Source organism: Numida meleagris, chromosome Z, assembly GCF_002078875.1.
Source record: "Numida meleagris isolate 19003 breed g44 Domestic line chromosome Z, NumMel1.0, whole genome shotgun sequence".
In the NCBI taxonomy this organism is placed as follows: domain Eukaryota; kingdom Metazoa; phylum Chordata; class Aves; order Galliformes; family Numididae; genus Numida; species Numida meleagris.
In genome coordinates this window covers 27,323,849-27,346,108 of record NC_034438.1, presented here as the reverse complement: position 1 = coordinate 27,346,108, position 22,260 = coordinate 27,323,849, and the positions used below count along the sequence as shown (strand labels likewise).

Sequence of the window (22,260 nt, the reverse complement as noted above, 5' to 3'; positions counted from 1 at the left end):
TATTCCCAGCATATATCAGGGAAGTTGAAGTCTCCCATGAGGACAAGGGCAGGCGATCGCGCAACTTCAGCCAGCTGTTTATAGAATGCCTCATCTGTCTCTTCATCCTGGTTAGGCAGTCTATAACAGACCCCCACCAGGATGTCTGCCTTGTCAGCCTTTCCCTTGATTCTAACCCACAGAGCTTCAACGTTGTCTTCCCCAGTTGCAAGTTCAATAACATCATAACAGCCTCTAACATACAGAGCCACGCCACCACCCCTCCTTCCTTGCCTATCCTTCCTGAAGAGCTTGTAGCCATCCATCGCAGCACTCCAGTCATGGGAGCGATCCCACCATGTTTCCGTAAAGGCAACTAGGTCATAGTTTGCCTGCCGCACAAAGGCTTCCAGCTCATCCTGTTTGTTGCTCATGCTGCGGGCATTGGCATAGACGCACTTCAGCTGAGCCCCTTGCCTCACCCCTAATCCCAATGCCCACCTAGGCACACCTCTTGCAGGGCTGGTTTTATCCCCTTCCCCCTTCCCCCCTAGTTTAAAGCCCTCTCTATAAGGCCTGCCAGCTCCTGGGCAAGGATGCGTTTCCCCCTTTGAGACAGGCCGGACCCATCAGCAGACCTCAGGCCTGGTGCCGAGTAAACCGCCCCGTGATCAAAGAACCCAAAATTCTTGCATTTGCACCAGCCTCTCAGCCACATGTTTAGGAGATGGGTTTTCCTGCCCCTTTCAGTGTCCTTCTCTGTCAGTGAAGGGATGGAAGAAAATACTACCTGTGCTCCTATTCCCTGAACTAACCGCCCTAGTCCCCTGAAGTCATTCTTGATAAGTTTCAGGCTTGAGTAGGTTGAGAGCTTATGTATGGCAGGTGTTTACTACAGGCTTCCTGATCAAGATGAGACTGCTGCTGATGAGTACCCCTTTCTTCAACTACAGCAAGCATGACACTTGTTGGCCCTGGTTCTGCTGGGGGACATCAGCAGCAAGAAATCCAGGTGACTTACAGGACAATTTCTTAATCCAGGTAATTCCCAACAGCAAGAAACCGGTCAAGGAAGGCAGGAAACTTGTTTAACTGTCTCTGGGATGAACTGAAGAGCAAGAAGAAACTGCGTAGGCAATGAAAGTAGATGATTATTCCTCTGTCCTCCACTTTCATGTGGCCCCACACAAAATACTTTATGCAGCTCTGCAGTCCCAAGTACACTAAAGACATCAAACTACTGGGATGCATCCAGGAGAGAGCCAGGAAAATAGTCTGAGTTGTGGAGCACTTCTCTTATGGAAAGAGGCTGAGAGAGATGGGCTTGTTCTGCCAAGAGAAGATTTAGCTACAGGAAGACCTTGCTGCAGCCTTCCCATTCTTAAAGGAAACTTATTCAAAACATGATGTAAGGCTGTCCTCCAAAGCACGTAGTGAAAAGATAAGGGGAAGTGATTTCAGAAGTTAGATTAGATATTAGAAATAATTATATTATAACAAACATGGTTAGGCACTGGAACTAATTGCTCAAAGAGGGCGTAAATGCCCCATCCTTACAAATGCTGCTCTATAAGTGTTCAAGGCCAAATAGGCTTGGGCTTTGGACTACCAGATCTAGTGGAAGGGGTCCCTGCTTCTGGCAAGGAAGTTGCAACTAGCTGGTTTTTAAGGTTGCTTCCAACCTAAACCATTTTGTGGTTCCACAATTCTGTGATTCCACATAGGTTCTTGACTCACAAACTGTTCTGCGTTGGTGGTGGTAAACTAAGGCACACTCGTCTGGATTTTTTTACACCACGAATGAAAAGTTGAACTAATCTTTATTTTTCAGAAGGAAGATGGGAAGATTAATCATACACAGCCATAACTTTATCACAGAAATGCACATAACATTGAAAGGGTTTAGCTTAGACCTACCTATGAAAGTCAAAATTATTTCTGTCTTACAACTAAGTTTAAAAATTTGCTATGCTGAAGCAATATATTTGACTTCTGAAAAGTCTCAAACTCAGTTATCTGATGCGCAATACAGACTGGTCATAGAGATTTTCCAACCATATAGTTCATATGTAAAAGACACGAGATTTACTGCTGACTTTAAGCTGATGTGAAGGACTATTTTTGCACCAGAATGCTGGTGCAAAAGCTCCATCTAAAGCTCCCCTTTAGATACAGAAAGGCTGCTATCAGTTCACCTCGGAGCCTTCTCTTTTCTGGGCTGAACAGCCCCAGCTCTCTCAGCCTGTACTCATAGGAGAGGTGTTCCATCCCTTGGATCATTTTTGTGGCCCTCCCCTGGACACACTCCAACAGGTAAAATACAAAGTATTTGCATTACTTTTGTATGACTTTTGTAGATCAGTTTTTTTCTAGTTTTTGTTTTTATAGTCCACTGTAAATAGAACAATGGTGTTTGTTCAGTTTCTTTTATAGTGGGCTCTGCTTCGTGAAGAAAAGTAAAACATAATATTTCAGTCATATAGACAATCTCTCTCTCAGAAGGTTCTACAGAATAAAAAGTGGAAAAAAAGATATAAATCTTTTTGCAAAAGGAAATCTGCTTATCTTACCGCTTATGATCCTTCAGGACAGTGTAATTTGTGCTGATACTTACAAGGATGTGTAGGTGTGAGAGTTTTTTTGCCTGATCTCACAAACTGAAAGGAACACTGTTTTTTTTTTTTTTTTTTGTAAATACCTGAATAATAAAAATACTTTTATTTGCATCACTTTTACAGGCCCCCTTTTTCTTTTTCTTTAATTTTCACCCAAAAAAGCTGAAAAAGCAGCTTCAGTTTTGTGTGTTTTCAATTTAACATGAGGTCTCGCATATAGCAATACAATATTGTGGCATGTGAGCTGAAATCTCCTGCAGGAATATGTTTACTTTCAATACATTCCACTGTTACAAACTGTTTTTCAATCACTCTTAAACTCTAAACATAAATTTATTCCCCCTCACCAAATTTTAATGCATGTTTGTTGCAAGTGTCACTGAATAGCCTTTTAACTAATGAAGTGAGAGAGTATTTTCACTAGTATGAGGTATTTTATCCTGCTTTTTCACCTTCTTTCCCTCCTTATTGCTTTCAGCTTTACCTGTTGATTGTATAGAAATTGTACAGAGAAGAAAAGAACTGTAAAAAGATAAGAAATCATCAGTGCAGAACTACAAGAATTAATGCTGTGTCTCAGTAATTACTTGTAGTGCACAGAAGTACTTCTTCATGTTCCTTTCCCATTTTTTCTCTTAATGCTATCTCTCATGTCTTTCTTAATATATTTAGTATATTTTTGCATGCCATTCAAGTGATGAGAAGCTTTAACAAGACAGACAATTGAGGCAACTTAGTCAATTTTGAGGTACTATGATAAATTGATGATAAAATTTAATTGTCATCTGCAGCATTTTGCTTGCAGCTACAGGACAAAATGAAAAGTCATCTGTAGGTCATGTGAAAGTGATAGGGTGTGTTTGCATGTTGCAAGCAATAGACTACAAATCTATTGCTTGTACAGAAGGCACTCTATTACTTGCACAAAATATTCTTGGAATACGGTTAGTACAGTCTTGTAATATCCTGGGACATCATAGAATCATAGAATCCTTAGAGCTGGAAGAAACCTTTAAAGGATATCTAGTACAAATCCCCTGCAATGAACAGGACAGCCAATGCCAGATCAGGTTGCCTGACACCCGATCCAGCCTCACCTTGAAAGTCTCCAGGGACGGGACATCCACCACCTCTCTGGTCAACCTGTTCCAGTGCCTCACCACTCTCACTGTAAAAGCCTTTTTCCTCATATCTAGCCTAAACCTACTCTTTTTAAGTTTGAAACAATTTCTCCTTATTCTATCAGAACAGACCCTGGTAAAGAGCCTTTCCCCTTCTTTCCTGTAGCTCTCCTTTAGATATTGAATAGCCAGTATTCATCAACTCTTCTCCAGGCTGAACAGCCCCAGGTCTTTCTCCTGTCTTCATAGGAGAGAGGTTCCATTCCTTGGATCATTATTGTGTCTCTCCTCTGGACACTCTCCAAAAGGTCTACGTCTTTCCTGTACTGACGCCACATCTGGACACAGTACTCCAGGTGAGGCCTCACCAGCTCAAAGTAGAGGGCCAGGATCACCTCCCTCAGTCTGCGGGCCACGCTTATTTTGAAGCAACCCAGGATAAAATTGGCTTTCTGGGCTGAGAAGGCACATAGCTGGCTCATGTCCAGCTTCCCATCAACTAGTATCCCCAGGTCTTTTCTGGCAGGGCTGAACTCAATACTTTAATCCCCCAGCTTGCATTGGTAGTGGATGTGTCAACCCAGGTGCAAGACTTTGCACTTAACTATGTTGAACTTCATGAGGTTCACCTGAGTCCACTACTCAAGCTCGTCTAGATCCCTCTGGATGGCATCCTGTCCCTTTGGTGTGCTGACCGCATCCCATAGCCTAGTGTCATCAGCAAACTTGCTAAGGGTGCACTTGACCCCACTGTCAATGTCACTGATGAAGATATTAAAGAATATCCATCCCAGCACTGGCACTCATCACTGATCTCCATCCAGACATTGAGCCATTGACCACCACTCTCTGGACTCAATCCTGCAGCCAGTTCTTCATCCATTGAGCAGTCCACCCACCAAATCCATATCTTTCGAATTTGCAGAGAAGGATGTTGTGGGGTACCGTATCAAAGGCCCTGCTGAAATCCAGATAGATGACATCAGTGGCTCTTCCTTTGTCCACTGATCATAAAAGGCCACAAGCTGGTCAAGCAGGATTTGCCCTTAGTGAAGCCATGCTGGTTCTCTCTCTCCTTGTTGGTTCTTGCCTCCTTGCAGTACATCCTCAGGGAGAGATAATCAAACAGATGATTTCAGGTGATGCATGCAAAACTCTAAGCCAGGACTCTGGATTATCTAACTTCTTTTCAAATATCAACTTCAAATTTTGAAGGGATTTTTTTCTGAAGTAAGAGCATTCTAGAGATGCAGAAAACTGTTTCAGACGCAATTATATTATTTAGAAAAGTATCTGACTTCAGTCACAAGCCTGCATGAATATTCCAGCATCTATAAAACAATTTTAAAAGTCTCATTTCTTTATCTGTCATTTGCTATCATTCTAGTTTGCTTTCATGAAACTTAAACATCAAAACATGTACTCTCACTAGAAGAGTGAGAGTACCTCTAAATCTGTTATTCAAATCAGTGCAAAACTTTGTTCCATGTCAAAACCCTGGGACTGTCCAGCATGGTTCAGGGAGATTTCAGACTATGTATCATAAGTAAAGGATGGAGAGAGTAAAAATGAGGGATCCTCTCAGTGGGGTATATTCAAACTTGACTGGACACAGCCCCATGCAACCTTCTGTAGCTCACTCTGATCAGACTTGTGATGGTACTGGGTGTTCTCCAGGAGTAACAAGCAAGCTCAGCAGCTCTGTCGTTCTGTGAATTCATCATGTTCATCTGCTACGCCCACCTGTCTCCTCTCTTATTAGACTGTGAACATGCTGAAAAAACTGTCTATACATTTACTCATCTTTTTGGCCTTCAGCGTGATTAAGAATTAGTCTTCTTATACCATCTCATTAAGTACATAGGCAGGAAGACTTACCCCATGAAAATAAGCTAGAAACAAACAAATGGGACTCTTACACTCTTAAAAGATCTTTTGATGAAATGATTCTTGATTACAGATTGCTGATTATAAAATCTAAGTGGAAAATGCACTAAAACCTAGAATGAAGCCAAACGACATTTCTTGGATGATTAATTGCCTCTAAGACTATGTTGCTGAACCAATGCACCAAATTTTGTGGGATCCAGCTCAACTTCATGTCTTCCCACTCCTGACACACTGCGAAAGTCAGTCCCAGAAGACCACATTGCTGAGTCAGTGCTATACCTTGGCAAATAATAATAATAATAATAATAATAATAATAATAATAATAATAATAATGCACACAATGTAACACAGGAACAATTGCCATTTTGTTCTTTAGAGAATTTGAAAAATATTTTTGCCTTAATTCCTGAACTCTTACCCAATAACATAACTAAGAACAACTTTCAAGTATGAAATAGCCAGTGATCTCTTTCTGTTCAAAACTAATGTCCTCCAAGTGAAGTTTCAGAAGAGGAAAAAAGCCTTCAAAACCATCCAGAATTTTATTGAAGAGATACGTTTTTAAACAAACAGCAACCTCCCCAAATTGTTAAAAGATCAAGGGAAAACAATAAAGATTAAATGGCAGATGAGTTAACAGACAAGATAATTACAGAGCATTAAGGACTCAGATTTATTTTTAAGATGTTTAAGTTCTATTTAGAAAAGCTTTTTGGTAACTTTTTCTGAATCTAAAAAGAATTATCTTCACATATTAATAATGTGACAAATGATGTTAAAGCTTCATCATACCCTGTTATAAAACATTCTATAAAATTGCTGGCCATAATGTGTTTCAGAAGCACAAACGGGAGATAGCAAAACTAAAGGGGTTATAGTTCAACAAAACCTCAGTATGCAACAAAAAATAGATTTTTCATGCTCTGTTCTTTCAATGAGGGAAGTGACAATGGACTCCTAATTTTTCTTAATTAGTTAACATGCATGTGATTCCTTGCACAGTCTGCTCACAAACTACCATTTTGCTGCTGTGGCACAAGAACAGAAATGCTAGTTCAGTGCAAGAGTTGAGAATGTGCAAGTTGACCATGCAGTTCTCTGAAATGGAGCTGCACAGTGTGATGGGGGGATGAAGGAAAACAAACGTAGATTTGTGTTGATACGTTTACACGCAGACAAGCAAAGTGTGTGTAGCTTAGTCAAGACATAGACAATCGGACAGTGAAGAGCCAGAAACTAATTTCTTAGGGGCCAAGGAAGGAAACAGACTTCAAGGATCAGGGCAGGAAATATCTGAAGTGACACTGCATGCCTGTATTGGTTTACTTTTGAGTTTGCAGAGCTGTCTTGAGATACTCCTGGTTTTGTTTCACCTGTCTGACAAAATGAATATAGAAAATAATCCTGCCTTTTTTTTTTCAAAGTCATCTGCACTGCTTGAATAGCTTCTGGTACACTTACACTACTGCAATTCTACCTCTTTTTGAGAAACAAGTAGGCTTCTATTCAGGAATACAGCTCTATTTTGTTCCTTGTATTTTTATCACCAAAAAAAAAAAAAAAAAAGATAAACTTGTTATTTTTCTTCTATATTTTTCTTTCCTTAGACCTTTTTTTTTAATTTATGTTTGATTAAAAACTGAAAATAATTAAGAATAAATATAGATAAGTACATATTTTAGATACATGTATTTTTATACTTAGATATTAACTATATTAGATACAAAATCGAAATGTGTATATATATATATATGTAGAAGATCATTAAAGTTGGAAAAGACTCTTAAGATCAACAAGTCCAACCATCAACCTCTCCAAAACCACCATAAAAACATGTCCTGAAATGCCATGTCCACTCATTTCTTCAAAATTTCCAGGTAGGATGACTTCATCACTTCCTTGGGTAGTGTGTCCCAGTGCTTAACTACTTTATACTTTATACATTAAGAAATTCTTCCTAATATCCAGTCTGAACCTCCACTGGTGCAAATTAAAGCCATTGCCTCACATCTTACTGCTTGTTACATGATAAAAGAGACCAGCATCCTCCTCAGTACAACTTGCTTTCAGGTGGCTGTAGAGAGTGAAGACGTTTCCCTTCAGCGTCCTCTTATTCAGACTAAACAACCCCAGGTCCTTCAGCCACTCCTTGTATGTTTTGTTTTCTATTCCCTTCACTGGCTTTGTTGCTCTTCTCTGAATGTATTTAAACAACTCTATATCCTTTTTGCAGTGATGGGCCCACAACTGAACACAGTATTCGAGGCACAATCTCAACAGCAGTGTGTACAAGTGGATAGTCACTTCATGCATTTGTATGTAGCCCATCACCCTATCCTGTCCAGATCCCTCTCCAGAGCCTTCCTACGCTTAAGCAGATCAACACTCCCTCCCAGTTTAGTGCCATATCCAAACTTTCTGAAGGTTCACTAGATCCCCTCATCAAGATCATTGATATATTAAACAAAACTGCCCCAGTGCTGATCCCCAGGGAACACCATTTGTGTCTGGCCACTAAAGAGATTCAACTCCATTCACAATGACCTTTTGAGTATGGACATCCTGCCTTTTGTCCCCTTGTTTCCGAGGTGCTTTCCGCCAGGGGCTAGCGATCTACCCTCGCTAGGGCCATCACAACACAGACACCAATATGAGGATGCAGCAAATGGCGTTTATTGGGTTCGTAAAAGCCTTTAAGTACATCTTTGTTAATACTGACAACATCTGTACGCGCGTCATTATGCTGAGTCAGCGTGACCGTTCCTGATTGGTGGGCGGGATTGCCTAATGCTTGCTGAGCAACTTGCTGTTGGTTGCGCTTATCCATCCTTCATACCCGCGTATTTTCCTTAGATAAGTTCCTCCAAGTTGTTTACCGTCTCTCCCAGGACAGTTCGTCCTTGCCTGTTACAGCAAGGGGGGGGCCAACATCCCGTTTCATCTCGAGTCCCCGCCAATGCCTAATACAACACCTGCCAATTATTTACCGTGCAAACAAAACAAAAGTCAAACATAGACTTTCTGATGATTGCCTTCCTTGCAAGGATCAAGAATCACAGGATCACAGAATTGTAGCAGTTGGAAGAGACCTCTGGAGATCACCTAGTTCAAATCCTTGTTGAAGCAGGCTCTTCCATAGGGAAGTGTCCTGGCAGGTTTTCAATATCTCCAGAGAAGAAGACTCTACAACCTCTCTGAGCAGTGCTCCATAATCCTCAAAGTAAAAAAAGTTTTTCCCCATGATCATATGGAACTTCCTCTGTTCCAGTTTGTTCTCATTGCCCTTTGTCCTGTCACTTGGTATCACTGAAAAGATTAGCCTAGCTCCATCCACTTGAAACTGTGCTTTCGATATTTGTAAGGGTGGATAAGATCACCACCCAGTCTCCTCTTCTCCAGGCTGAACATTCCCAATCTCTCTCAGGTTGGACATAAGGAAATACTTCTTCACCAAGGGAGTGGTCAGACACTGGAACAGGCTGGTGAAGGCAAGAAACATTTAGATGTTGCACTGAAGGCAAGAACAGGCAAGAAACATTTAGATGTTGCACTGAAGGACACAGTTTAGTGGGAAATATTGGTGTTATGTGGATGATTCGACTGGATGATCTTTGGAGGTCTTTTCCAACCTTGGTGATTCTATGATTCTATGATTCTCAGTCTCATCCTTTCCTCAGAAGGGAGATACTTCAGGCCCCTAATAATCTTTGTGGCCCTTCATTGGACTCTCTCTAGAAGTTCTTGAACTGAGGAGGCCAGACCTGGACACAGTACTCCAGATATGACCTCACAAGCACAGAGTAGAGGGGCAGGATCACCTCCCTCAACCTTCTGGACACATCATTTTTAATGCATGCCAGGATACCATTGATCTTCTTGGCCACAAGGGCACACTATTGATTCATGGCCTATCTTTTTCCCCTCAGGATACCTAGGCCCTTCACTGCAGAGCTCCTTTCCAGAATGTCATCCCCTAACCAATACTGATGTGTGCAGTTATTCCTTTCCAGGTGTAGGACTCTACACTTGCTCCTATTGAAGGTTCCTCTCTACCCAACCCTCCTGCCTGTCCAGATCTCTCTGAAAGGCAGCACAGCCTTCTGGTGCACCAGCCACTCCTTCCTGCTTTGTTTCATCAGCAAATTACTGACGGTGCATTCAGATCTATCAGTCTTGCAATCACTATGCCCAAGATTGCCTCCAACTAACAACACATCATCCATGATACCTTCCCTGTCAAACAGGTCAACTGTGACATCTTCTTTAGTCAGTTTCCTCACCAGCTGCTTTAGGAAGATATGCTCCACACATTCCATAATTCTTCTGGCCTGTTTCTTCTCTCTGTATTGTATTTCCAGCAGATGTTTGGGAAGTTTAAATCTTCCACAAGAATGAGCGCTAGCAATCATATCATTTCTCCTAGATACTTATAGACTATTTCATATTCTTCTTCATCCTGATGGGGTAGTATGTAACACACTTCTACCACAATATCTCCATTATTGGCCTGTCCCTTGACACCCAGAAACACTTGATCTTTTCATCACTAATCTCCATACAGTCAAGATTTTCCCTTAAGGTAGGCGGCTACCCTTTCCCTCTCTCCTGAAGAGCCTGTGACCATCTATAACAGTACTCCAAATAGGTGAGCTATCTTACCACATTTCACTGAGGCCTATAGTATCACAGTCCTGAGTCTGGGCTGAAAGTTCCAGTTCCCTGTTTACTTCCTATGCTACACAGATATATATATATGACAATATTACACAGAGCTGGAATGTTTGTGCTTGGCAAACCACAATAGGTTTTGAAGTATGGAGAGTAGCATAACCCAAGAAATGCTCTGTTTTCTTTCTATTATTTGATGCCCAAAATGAAAATAAAATTTAAATATTAATGTTTAACAGCATTTTTAAAACCATGAACGAAGAAGGACAATTCCACGCAGGTCCTTGAAGATGCCCTTGGTTTTATGGTCACATTTGCAAAGTAGAATAGCCCTGTAGATATTTACTGAAAGTTTCATCTAAGCATAATGAAGTAGTCGGAAATATTTATTTGTAAATATGAAAAACATACAACCAAGGCTAAAACTATGGGCAAAGTAGAGGAGATAGATGACTTTCTGAGGGTGAAGAAGTAAAATATGGGAAGTCAAAACTGAAAGGAGCCATGAAAATTTTATAGTTTGTCAAAGAGGGCTGCACGTGACAGGTAGGTGATTAACAACACAAGTTAGTAAAAATGTATTTGCATCAGCACACTGGAGAGAGATTAATAGAAACAACATTTTCTTTGCTCAGGGAGAAGAAAGTGTTGACATATTTACAGATGAAAATGATTATATGTCAGATGTCTAAAGATGTCCCTTACCTGTGTGAATAAATAAGACAGGCCATACCTCTCAGATGGTAGTCAAGAAGAACATATAAGAGTTATTCCTAATAAAAATGTGGTCATTTAAACAAAAGACTGTGTTGAAGATGGTGCTGCATTACAGTGCTGAATAGCAGTTGGTATGATCATTTGTTCTACTGTAATTAAAATGGTATAAAGAAGGGTTTCCCTCTGAACGGTTGCAAAAACTGTAGAAAGGAATCAATTAGAATTTCCATGGCAACCACCAACAATCTTATGTGCAAAAGATGAAAAAAATAAAACAAGGAAACAAAATAGAAAATCAAATGAGATTTTAAATAACGATTGAGTACATATGTTGGAGGATTATTCTCTGTCACATATTTCAAACTCTTTTCATGTTATTTGTAGTTTGAAGATGCTCAAGAAACACACACCTGACAAAGCAGGATTACAAAATAAATAATTTAATATATGTCTTTTTGGGGGGAAGGCAGGAGGAGAGAATGGAAAAAGATTTGTACAAGCTTATGCAGAGATGATTTTTGCCTGCTCCATTTTTGACATGTAAAAGATAGATGTACTCAGAGTTTTAGTTTTAATTATTTCTCTTCTCCAAATTCCCTCCAACTTCAAAAATTCTTCAACAGTTAGTGATATAATGCTGTGCTTTCTGAAACTTTCTGAAGCTGCTGAATTAAATTTCTGTGGAGAATAGACTGCTGTCCATTTTCACCACAGTCTGCACTGCAAAGGAGCAGAACCTTCTGCAGCAGTATCTTCCTCTGAAGCACTATCTTCTGTGGGTCAGTGTACCTACAGTAACTTATTTCACGCTGTGATTTAATAATACCAGAATATAAACCAACAATAAAATTAAAGTTGTTAATGTTCTGAGATGGCAGAGGAGATAGTAACATTCAACAGCAGAGGAAGGGGATAGAGAACAGTAAGATATACAGGCTAAAGGAATTATGTGGACATTAATTACATCTAATTTTTCTAAAATCACTGCAGCTCATGCTCAACTAAAGCATTTGCAAATATTCATATGTATACGTAAGAAGAAATCTTTAGAGATCTGTAGGCAACTTTTCTGGTTTGATTAGAAGCTCGTCACAGAATTTTGTGCACATTCATGAAAAGTATTAAGATATGGAGAAATCCTACTTCGTTGAGCAGTGTTAGTAGTGGTCTTTACAGATGATGCCTATATATGGAGGAGTAAAATTTCTTTTTTTTTTTTTAAATAGCTCTATTAATTTATCTTTTTGCATAATCTGCCCATCATCAAGTTCTGTCATCCACTTGCACTTGATCCCTTGTTTCTTGACTTGATCCATTCTGAAATTATTCTGAAAATCAGCTTTGCTTCTACGAAACTGCTCAAAAATTGAAAAAAAAAAAAAGCCAGCAGTGCCTTATCCATCTGAAAATAAAGGCTTTATCAATAAACCCAACAGTTATTGCACAGTGACATGATGCCCTTATGGAGGAGTTTCAACATAGCTGTGTTTTCTTATCTGACCCAGAGCGTGCTTTCAGTGGCTTTGAGTTGCTCTACAGCAGCCAGAAGCAGTTCTTGTGAGGCTGCAAACCAAGCTTTGCTCAGAATTTGTGAGTCATTCACATTCAAACCCTGATTCTATCCCAGTCAAGTGCACTACCTCAGTGAGACTGAGCACACATTAGTATTGAATAATAATAATAAAAAAAGCCTGATGGACCAAGTACATTAATGTTGCATTGTGAGATAAGATTACAAATTCTGTGTCATTTCTGGAAAAAATTATTTGTAAAACACAATATGCTCTACTTTAAATATCAAAATATTTGAGTATCTGCAACATAGAAAACAGAATAAGAAGTGAACAGACAGACACAACACTTTAGAACTGAGAAAGGCCAAAATCAAATTAATAGCTCTCTATAAGCATAATTGAAGGTACTTCTTTTAGTAGACATTCTGATTGTAGACTTTCTCATGGCAGGCTTTCTGATGAAAGTCATGTTTTAAGGAACTGTGAATCTACTGAATGACTGAGAAATCCTAAAAAAGAAAATATACACTTCCCCCCCCCCCCCCCCTCCCCACCCCAGACCCTACACAAATTGAACACAGGATGATTTGATCTATAGTTTTTAAGCTTAGAAATACCTTCTCAGTGTTTCTGGATTTCACGTTTCCACTGGGAAATGAGACTAGATGCCACTTTTGAGTAATTTCTTCAAAGGTCTTTGAAGAGCAGACAGAAACGTCAGCAGGTGGAGCTGGCTTTTCCACAGCTGAGAGAGAAGTTTCTCTGCATAAGGAAGTTGTGTTTGTAGGCACTCAGCTCTTACAAGTCCCTAGCAGATGGTTCCCGAACATAACATGAACATGCAAAAACATAGCTTTTACATTGTGTTACCAAAGTGCTCAAAGGAGAAGAAGAGAGAACACAGAACTGACAGTGTTTGTCAACAAAAGCTGTTTGTTTCTTCTTCCCTGTATTTTTTTCCTTTCAGTTGTGAGGAATGGTATCATTCTGAAGTGATACACTTAGCTCTAGAGTATTGTGTATACAACAGTAGAGCATCCTATTATTCATCCTTGGACTGAAGGTGGTGATAATGTAAATATGTCTATTTCCATCATCTTCCGCACTGAGATATCTGAAGTACATCTTTGCAGATGACAATCAGGCTGACAGTTTTTTCTTTCATCATTGTTCTTGTGAAATAAATATGCAGATTATCTATTTAAGTGCTGTGGTAAAGAGTACTTAAGCTTTGTCTCTCAACTTGACATTATAGACGATATATAAGAAGGCTGTGATCAATCTATTTGTCTTCATTATTTTAGAAATGAAATTCATGAATATGATTAAAAGGAAAGAGTGTGTGTGCTATAAAAAATGCTGAGAACCACTCATATAAGTTGAAGAATTATCACAAGAAGAATTTAAAACACATGCCTGAACTGCAGTTTACTTCCTATGAACTGTGTCATGACTACTGTGTTGTTTTTTTTTTTCCCTGATGTTTCAAATATGTATTCCAAGGAAATTTATCTGAAGATTCTCTAACTTTGCTACCTTAATGCTTGACTCTGGCTGAGTGACTGCAGTTCTGCTTTTTTTCCCCACATTGAAGGCCAAAGACCAAACCTTTAATATTAAAGTGAACAATTTCAGCAGACTGCTCTGTGAGTGACAGGCATTATTATAAGATCAGCTGGGCTGAGTGTTTAGTAGGGAACCAGAACATAAGTCTTATTCTGACTTTATACATATCCTGATGTCTTTCCCAGCATCCCAATTCCTACTTTTTTCTCCAATATATCAAAAAGCTCAGACAGGCTGATTATTACATATACGTCCATCTTTCACAGCTTATATGCCATATGGCCAACTGAATTTGACAAACATTGAGGGGCCCAAATTCCTGAGATTTTTTTGGTGTGGCTTTGTTTTAGTTGAAGTAAGAATTATACCTTCCAACCTTTCACATAATCAAGTTAAAGTTAAAAATATATCATTTTAATGAAAGCCAAGCCTTTTAAGTCATTACATAATTACAGGTGCAGAAACCATTGGAAAGAACTGCTGGAAAACACAACATATTACAAATTTGAAAAGCCAATCAGTCAAAGTCATTGAATATTTCTTTATTGTTCTGTGCAAAAAGAAAAACTCTTACCTTAAGGCAGAGGAGTGCTTAATCTATTGCTGCAAAAAGCAGGAATATGCATAGAAAGCTTCTTTATTTCATTGTACTTGCTACATGTTCAGTTCCTTTGGTTTGCAATTTTCTAATACCTCTTTCATTCTTCAGTATCTAAAACAAACAAGAAAGACATCTAATGAGGATCTGGCATGCAGAATCATGTGACAACAGATGGTGTTTGAAAGCAGCTCCGAGCAGTAAGAACAGTGCTCAAAAGACTGCGAAGACGCAGTGTTGACTGTACCAACCTCAGAGCGCTATTCATCTGCTTAAGCTTGGGAAACATGGTAAGACACCTTCTACTTGTTTTGCTGAACACTGACGTGCAGCACTCCACTGGCAATACAACATCACTTCCCCAAGCCCTGGTCTAGCTGAGATAAGAAGAAATGAGAACTACACAGCTTTGTTATTGTTTTTCTCACAGCTACTCACTTTAAAAGGAAAGACAACACTCCAGAGCAACAGCTCTGTCTATTGTCACAACTAATGAACACTGTATCTGATCATCTTTGCCATCATCATAACAAGTTTTGGCTCTTCTTGTGAATGCTTCAGAACCGGGGAGCATCAGCATCTTTCAGTAGTTTCCAGCCAAAAGTGATTTCACTAAACATCACAAGGATTAGTAGCTTTACCACAGATGGTTCCTTCCAGCCCAGGAGACATACCTTCAATTTTTGTTTTGGAGGACACTCCAAGAGTTACTCACTTTTGAGAAGAAACTTCCATTTCACATTCAACTTCAATCCAACTAGCAATTACTGAAAGTGACAGAAGGCCAAGACGACAGCTCAAAGCCACTCTTTGAGGTCACTGATTTACCACGTTCAGTTTGTTTAGGTGGTTATTTAATTTACACAGCTGGAGTATGATTACTACTTCAGAAGTAGTGTAGCTATTCGTTAAATGTATTCCTTTGAATCAAGAACCCTACAATAAGATACTTAGAGCTGTTAATCCAAACATTGGCAGCAAGTCAGGACAAAAATAGAGAATATGTTCTGCACATCTCTCCATTTCCTCTTCTGCTAGGGAGAAGCTGGAGCTGGCACCACAAGTCACCAGCTGACAGTAAGTGGCTTTGGGGGATGTGGCCCAACCAATTCTGTAACACTGTGATAATACAAAGACACAGGCCTTATTTAAGCATATTTTAAGTATCTCCTCTATTTTTTAGGACCAATCTCAAGAGGAGAGATCTAGGAGAATGTGATGAACACTGAGAAAGATTTTGGTTAAGGAAATCAAACTTAATAATTCCAAAAACCTTTGTTGCAAGGGCCAGTGTTGCAGAAAATAACATTTTCTTTCTCCTTTGTTATTTTTATTTCAACAATTGCAAAAACAGGTGGGGAAATGTGTGGAGCTCTTTGTTCATTATTGTTCAATATCCAAGTTTCCTTTGTAGAACTGCTGTCTTGAGAAAAAGCCAATTTAAAATCTGTAATTAAATTATTCAGAATGATAACGATAAATATCTTAAACTAGGGCAGTATTCTCTTAAAACTCTGTTTTATTCACTTTCCTTTTTTTAGAGTTTTACATATGATAGATCAAAATCAGTACATGCCTGAAAATTTTGGATAAACTTTACCATAGAATTACAGAAAATCCCAGGTTGGAAGAGACCCACAAGGATTATGGAGTCCAACATCTGACTCCAAACAAGGCCATCCTGATTTGTTGATAACAGATACTTTGTAACCGGCTAGCATGAGAAAAATGAGCAGAAGGTAGTGGTTCCATAAGTTTCAGTTTTAACTGGCTAGGTTAACTGCATTCATATAGAAGCTTAATTTATTCCCATATTGTTACCTGCTTGTTTCATGCTTTACAACAGAAGCTCTTTTCCATATTTAGCCTTGTTTGTGAATGGCTGTGTAAGGCTGGATAACAGTTAACAGTGTGCTATGAACACTTCTGTTAAATACGATACTATACATTTAGAGTTGAAGATCATTATAAATGCCTTAAGTACAATTCAAGAATCAACTACAGATATCTAGAAATGAAAGTAAACTTACTGGATGTATTTACTGACTGCAACTAAAATGCAATCTAATTTTATGTTTTTACATGGAAGGGATAGATCTTGCTTTGCTACAAATAAACTAATGATCCTGAGAGAAGGCAAAAGTGCCGTCAGGACAAAAAGAGGGTTAGAAAAGGTTTAAGGATAGATTCTTTTACTTAAATGTGGAAGGAAAGCCAAATATTTTTAGATCAGTCTTAACTAAGGATTTTTCCAATTTTCATTCAAAAAAAAATTGAATAATTTGTACAATCAAAAAGATTTGAAGGCTTAGTTCTGCAGCTGTGATTTTATTTTCACTTGAAACACAATAATTATTCTACTGTGCTTCACATTGTGCTTTAAAATACACATGCCTGAGTCTTAGTAGGATTGATTACAGTTTTGTTGTGATGCTGTTCTGTGACGTGAGCCCACCGAGTGTGATGCCAGCTAGCTCACAGATCTCTAAGACCGCAGAGGTCAGCCTCCCTGGTGACTGCTAGTGCTTAATTTAACTACTTTGCCTCTCTCCATTTTAATATCAAATCACAGCCTTTATCCTCAAATACGGGACTACCATTCACTTTAATACTGTGAAGGAGATGAAAGCATGTCTCTGCTAATTGTTTTATTACTGATTTCACGTCTGTGGGCAAACAGTTTCCTGATACGATAAACATAATATTAAAATGTAACAGAGGAGTAATTGGAAAAAGATCAAATTCAGGCTGCAGGGGAAACAGCAGGAGTAGGCTGAAGGACGGCATTTAGTTGACCCCTGGAAGCTTCTCAGCTCCTTCCATCAGTCAGGACCAGTGTAGACTTCTCACACAGGCTGCAAGTTACAGCTGCGTGAGTTCCTTCCTCCAAGGCCTCTGCCACACTCCCATGCTATGAAAAATGGAAAGACTCATGCAGAACCCCATTGTTTACCTGACTCAGACACACTGACCTTTTGCTGGTTGTACTAAGACCTCTCCTACCTCTCTCCGCAATTCTTCACTCTTTCAGTCATTTCAATCACTCTCTCTTTTACTGTCAGAGAAAGAAAAAAAAGCAACTCATAAATAAAACTAATATTTAATGGAAACAAAGTGTTTCCATATTTGAAGGGTGTTAAAATGACAGCATTCCTAGTATTACCTGATTTTGCTTTGTCTACCTCTCTTTTGGTCATGATTTGGCTTTTTGCATAGCATAATAGAAAGTTTCCTGTGAAAGAACAGCAGTTCACTGTTACTTCAGTAGCAATAACAGTAACAGGTTTTGTTCCAGTGACTCAAAAAAATCCAATTCATTTTGTGAGAGCTACTGGCATTTGAGGTGGTTAGTGGTTTGCAGTGGCTGCAAAGCAGCCTATTGGGCTGCAAGTTCGGCTCAGCTGATGAGCCATTCGAATTACACATCACAACTGATAATGGATGACATAAACAAAGTGCTGAAGTAATCACTTATACCCTAGTAAGCTGTAGTAGGGCTTCCTCCAACTTAAATTTATCTGGTCTTATAGTATATTAAAAAAACCCTTATATTTTTTTTCGGTTCTGAACTATCTCAGTACATTCCTAAGGCCTACATTTGCCCCAACCCTCAGGTAATTTATATGATCCTCTAAAGAGAAATAGCTAAATGTTTTTTATTTCCACCTTGGTTTGAATTTAAAGTCATTTTATTACTATTATAATGCACAAAGTTTGCACCTAAGCAGACTCCAGACTTTTTCCATGGCATCCTAGCTCTTAGCCTCCATTTGTTTGTTTGTTTGTTTAAACCCTAATGAGAAACATTGATGTGCTCATTTTAGAATGTAACAGGTAATATTTACTGTTAGTCTACTTTTTTTTTTGTTTTGTTTTGTTTTTTTTTTTGGTTTTTCTTTCAAATGTCCACTCGTTCCCATTACTCTCAGTAAGGCAACTGGATGGACACTTGTTTTGTATATTTCTCTAAAACTCATGCTTGCTTTCAGATTGCCATATAATCTAGTCTATTTCAGCTGAAAATTAACAGACTGCAAAAAACTACAAAGGTTAAATATAAGAATTGTCCTGAAAACTATCCCAACGGCAGTTAGCACATTAACTCAACAACATTAATCATAGACTCATATAATAGCTTGGGTTGGAAGGGATGTTAACAATCACCCAGTTCCAACACCTTGCCAGGATTGCCATCCACTAGATTACCAGCACTGGCTGCAATTCTATATATGGGGAAAAACAGGAGATATAAAAAGGGACACCGAAACACTGGAAAATGTACACTGGGACTCTAATTCAAAAGCAGAAGATCAAAGAATCATAGAATCATAGAATGGCCTGGGTTGAAATGGACCTCAAAGATCATCTAGTCTCAACCCCCCTGCTGAGTGCAGGGTTGCCAACCACTGGACCAGGCTGCCCAGAGCCACATCCAGCCTGGCCTTGAATACCTCCAGGGATGGGGCATCCACAACCTCCCTGGGCAACCTGTTCCAGTGCATCACCACCCTCTGAGTGAAAAACTTCCTCCCAATGTCTAACCTAAACCTCTCCTGTCTCAGTTTAAAACCATTGCCCCTTGTCCTATCGCTATCCACCCTCATGAACAATTGTTCTCCCTCCTGTTTATACGCTCCCTTCAAGTATTGGAAGGCCACAGTGAGGTCTCCCTGGAGCCTTCTCTTCTCCAAGCTAAACAAGCCCAGCTCCCTCAACCTTCCCTCATAGGAGAGGTGCTCCAGCCCTCTGATCATCTTGGTGGCCCTCCTCTGCACTCATTCCAAGAGCTCTGAGTCTTTCTTGTGCTGGAGGCCTCAGGCCTGGACACAGTATTCCAGATGGGGCCTCACAAGAGCTGAGTAGAGGGGGACAATCACCTCCCTCTCCCTGCTGACCACTCCTCTTTTAATGCAGCCCAGAACATAGTCGGCCTTCCGGGCTGCCAGCACACAAGATGTGTAAATGGGATACAGAAACACAGAGAAGACTGGAATGGTAAAAGAGGCAAGACCACGAAAGTGTTACAAGAGACCAGAGGTGTTTAGGAGAATGCAAAAGCAGAGATCTTGTCTTGAAATGGCTGGGAATTAAGAGAATTGTCTTTGAGCAACAACAGGAAATACTTTACATGTATTTAAGGCTGAATTTTGGCTTTTAAAAATTACATTACGTTTGGGATCATATGGCTCACAAACAATATCTGCAAAAGTAAACTGAAGTCGCACAGGCATAGCCTTTTTTAGCATTTTGAAGATTTCTCATGGTCTTTTTATGTGGAAGCAGGCTAGTTATTTTCACTTGGCTAGGTTGGTTGAAATCAGCACCAGTGTTGCAGTTGGACTTGATGGTTTAGAAAGCATTTTCCAACCTAAATGATTCTCTGGCTCTGATTCTATGATAACAAAGTTATATATCATTATAACAAAAATTAGTGTTCAAAAGCTGTGAAAAAGTATTTCCTTATCATCTGTTTCTTTCTTCTCACTTTTTCTCTGCCGTTTGTGACATGCTGCTACTCACACGGAAGTGGAGATATTACTACGAACTTAATATTCTCCTGTAGCAGACACATTCTGGCTGGTTAACATGTCAAGAAAAACAAGACGATACGCTGTCATGTTGCTAACTGTTTCTTCCTACATTACATTAATTTTTCAAAGGTAAAAATAGATAATTTTTTTTTTTAGTAGCACCAGGACAAATGAAGTTTCCTACATTGTGTTTCTGGAAGATTCGTAAGCCCTCTGCCACTAGTTATTTTCACCTCACTAAACTGGCACAAAATTCTTTTTTACACTGGCTCCTGTGAATGCTGCTACAAGGGTAAAAAGGGGTCTAGTGTACTACACAAATACTAACCTGCCACGTAGCTGGAGCCTCGTAGCTACTGGCCTTGCCAAACATAAAGGATCAGGACTCAGTTTCCTCTAGTTTATCTTGGTGAGGAAAACAATGGATTCTGTATATCAGATTTCCAAGGTTGACAGTCACTGTCAATCTGCATCTTTTGATGGGTTCCTTACTCAGTCATTTGACAGACAGGTGCTTATCCTGGATACTGTGGCAGTATTATTTTGTCTAATATAAAATAGATATTGAATATATTTCTTGTATGTTTCTGGTGACAGACCATCTTTGTTCTTAGGGATAGTTTTCCTTGGTTAAAGCTGCATATGCTATGGAAGTTTGATCCTGACGGCTTGACAATTTTATGTTTATTTTGCTTTGGACTGATCTAAGAACTCCAGTTTTCTCATATTTGAAGATCCACTCGTAAATGTCAGAACAGCTTTATTAGAAGTCCCATGGGGAGGCCTTGTGACACTTCTGAGCTGGCTCCCATGTTCTCCCTTTATTGCTCCAACATCTAGAAATTAGAATATGACTGCTGGGTAGCAGTCACTGTCTGTACTGATTTATTCACACGAACATACCTTAGATAAAAGAATATTCAGACTATCTGATGTATTATGCATTCAGAGCTTCTGTACATCTCGGCTCTCAGGCACTGCCAGGTAGATTTAGTTGGGCAGTGGAGGATGCTGAAAGAACAGTGCCTTCCCTAAACTAGCCTACACCTGCTCCCACACTGACCATGTAACTGACCAGTCCTGGAGTAGCTTCCAGATATTTTCCTCTTTTGACTGTATTTATTTCTGATTGCTCTTAAATGCTGCTCAGCCTCTGCCTTCCTACCACTGTTCTCACTCATGCTTTGGTTGCCATTGTAAAAGTGTTTTCAAAGGAGGTGCAAATGTGAGCCAATAAGGACAAAAGGCCAGGGAGCACTGGAGAAAGTCAGTGCCTGCCTTCTGTAACCGGCAAGTGCACTTGGTTTGGCCTCAAACCACTTGCTTTGTCCTGAAGCAGAAAAAGAAGCAAGCAAATGCCAGAACCTCAGGCTCTGCCTTTAAACCTTTTACCCTTAGGAGCAGCAATTTCTAGGCTCTTCTTTTAGTAAAAGGACCAGAACTCCTACATTGCTTACACAAAACTGCTAAGGCTAGTTTTTCCTCATGTCTAATTTAATTCTTTCCCCATCTCTGTACTGCATATGAGATTTCCAGGGCTCACCCCGTATCTTTGTCTTTTCTGTACACAGAGTCCTTGTCTAATAAAAAAGGTGCCATATCATGTAGTCATTTTTTCAGGTGGAGTTGTACATTAATTATTAGAATAAACTCAGATGTTATTTGGTGTGCAGTGAAAAAATAATACTTTGAAATTAACTGTGGTGCTAAGTAAACTAATAACTTCGCAGATTTCCTAGCAATGAAGCCTCGAGATTTAATCAAATGGGCCAACACCAGTGATATTACCTTTTACATTTTTATTAAATCTATTTGAACCCAGACAAGGAAAATGCAATATAAATTGAGTGAAGAATCCAATAGAATAACATTGATTTTATATCACATATTTAGATAGAAAATGTGGAAAAATTATTTTCAGCTGAAATTGGCTGAAGAGGAATAACCCTGAGATCTCTAAGGAACTCACACAGAGACCTCTCCACAAGAGAGAAAGAGAAGGGAAGAAATGCAAACTAATTATAATGGAAACAATGTGTGAAAACTTGTAAAGTTTCTAT

The 22,260-nt window shown here is 39.4% G+C and overlaps 1 long non-coding RNA gene across 23 annotated transcripts in view; it reads right to left on the bottom strand.

The window, feature by feature from the left end:
* Positions 1 to 22,260, bottom strand: part of LOC110390113 — a 57,394-nt gene that overhangs the window by 26,587 nt on the left and 8,547 nt on the right. For 12 of the 23 annotated variants that reach the window (XR_002433566.1, XR_002433552.1, XR_002433553.1 and 9 more), the window contains 3 exons: positions 17,833 to 17,901; positions 14,646 to 17,724; positions 8,258 to 13,250 (listed from right to left, as the gene is read on the bottom strand). This is a non-coding gene — a long non-coding RNA (uncharacterized LOC110390113). Of the gene's footprint in view, positions 1 to 4,541; positions 4,822 to 8,257; positions 13,268 to 14,645; positions 17,725 to 17,832; positions 17,902 to 22,260 lie in introns of those variants that run through there. The other 11 variants (XR_002433561.1, XR_002433559.1, XR_002433562.1 and 8 more) reach the window with 7 other exon arrangements.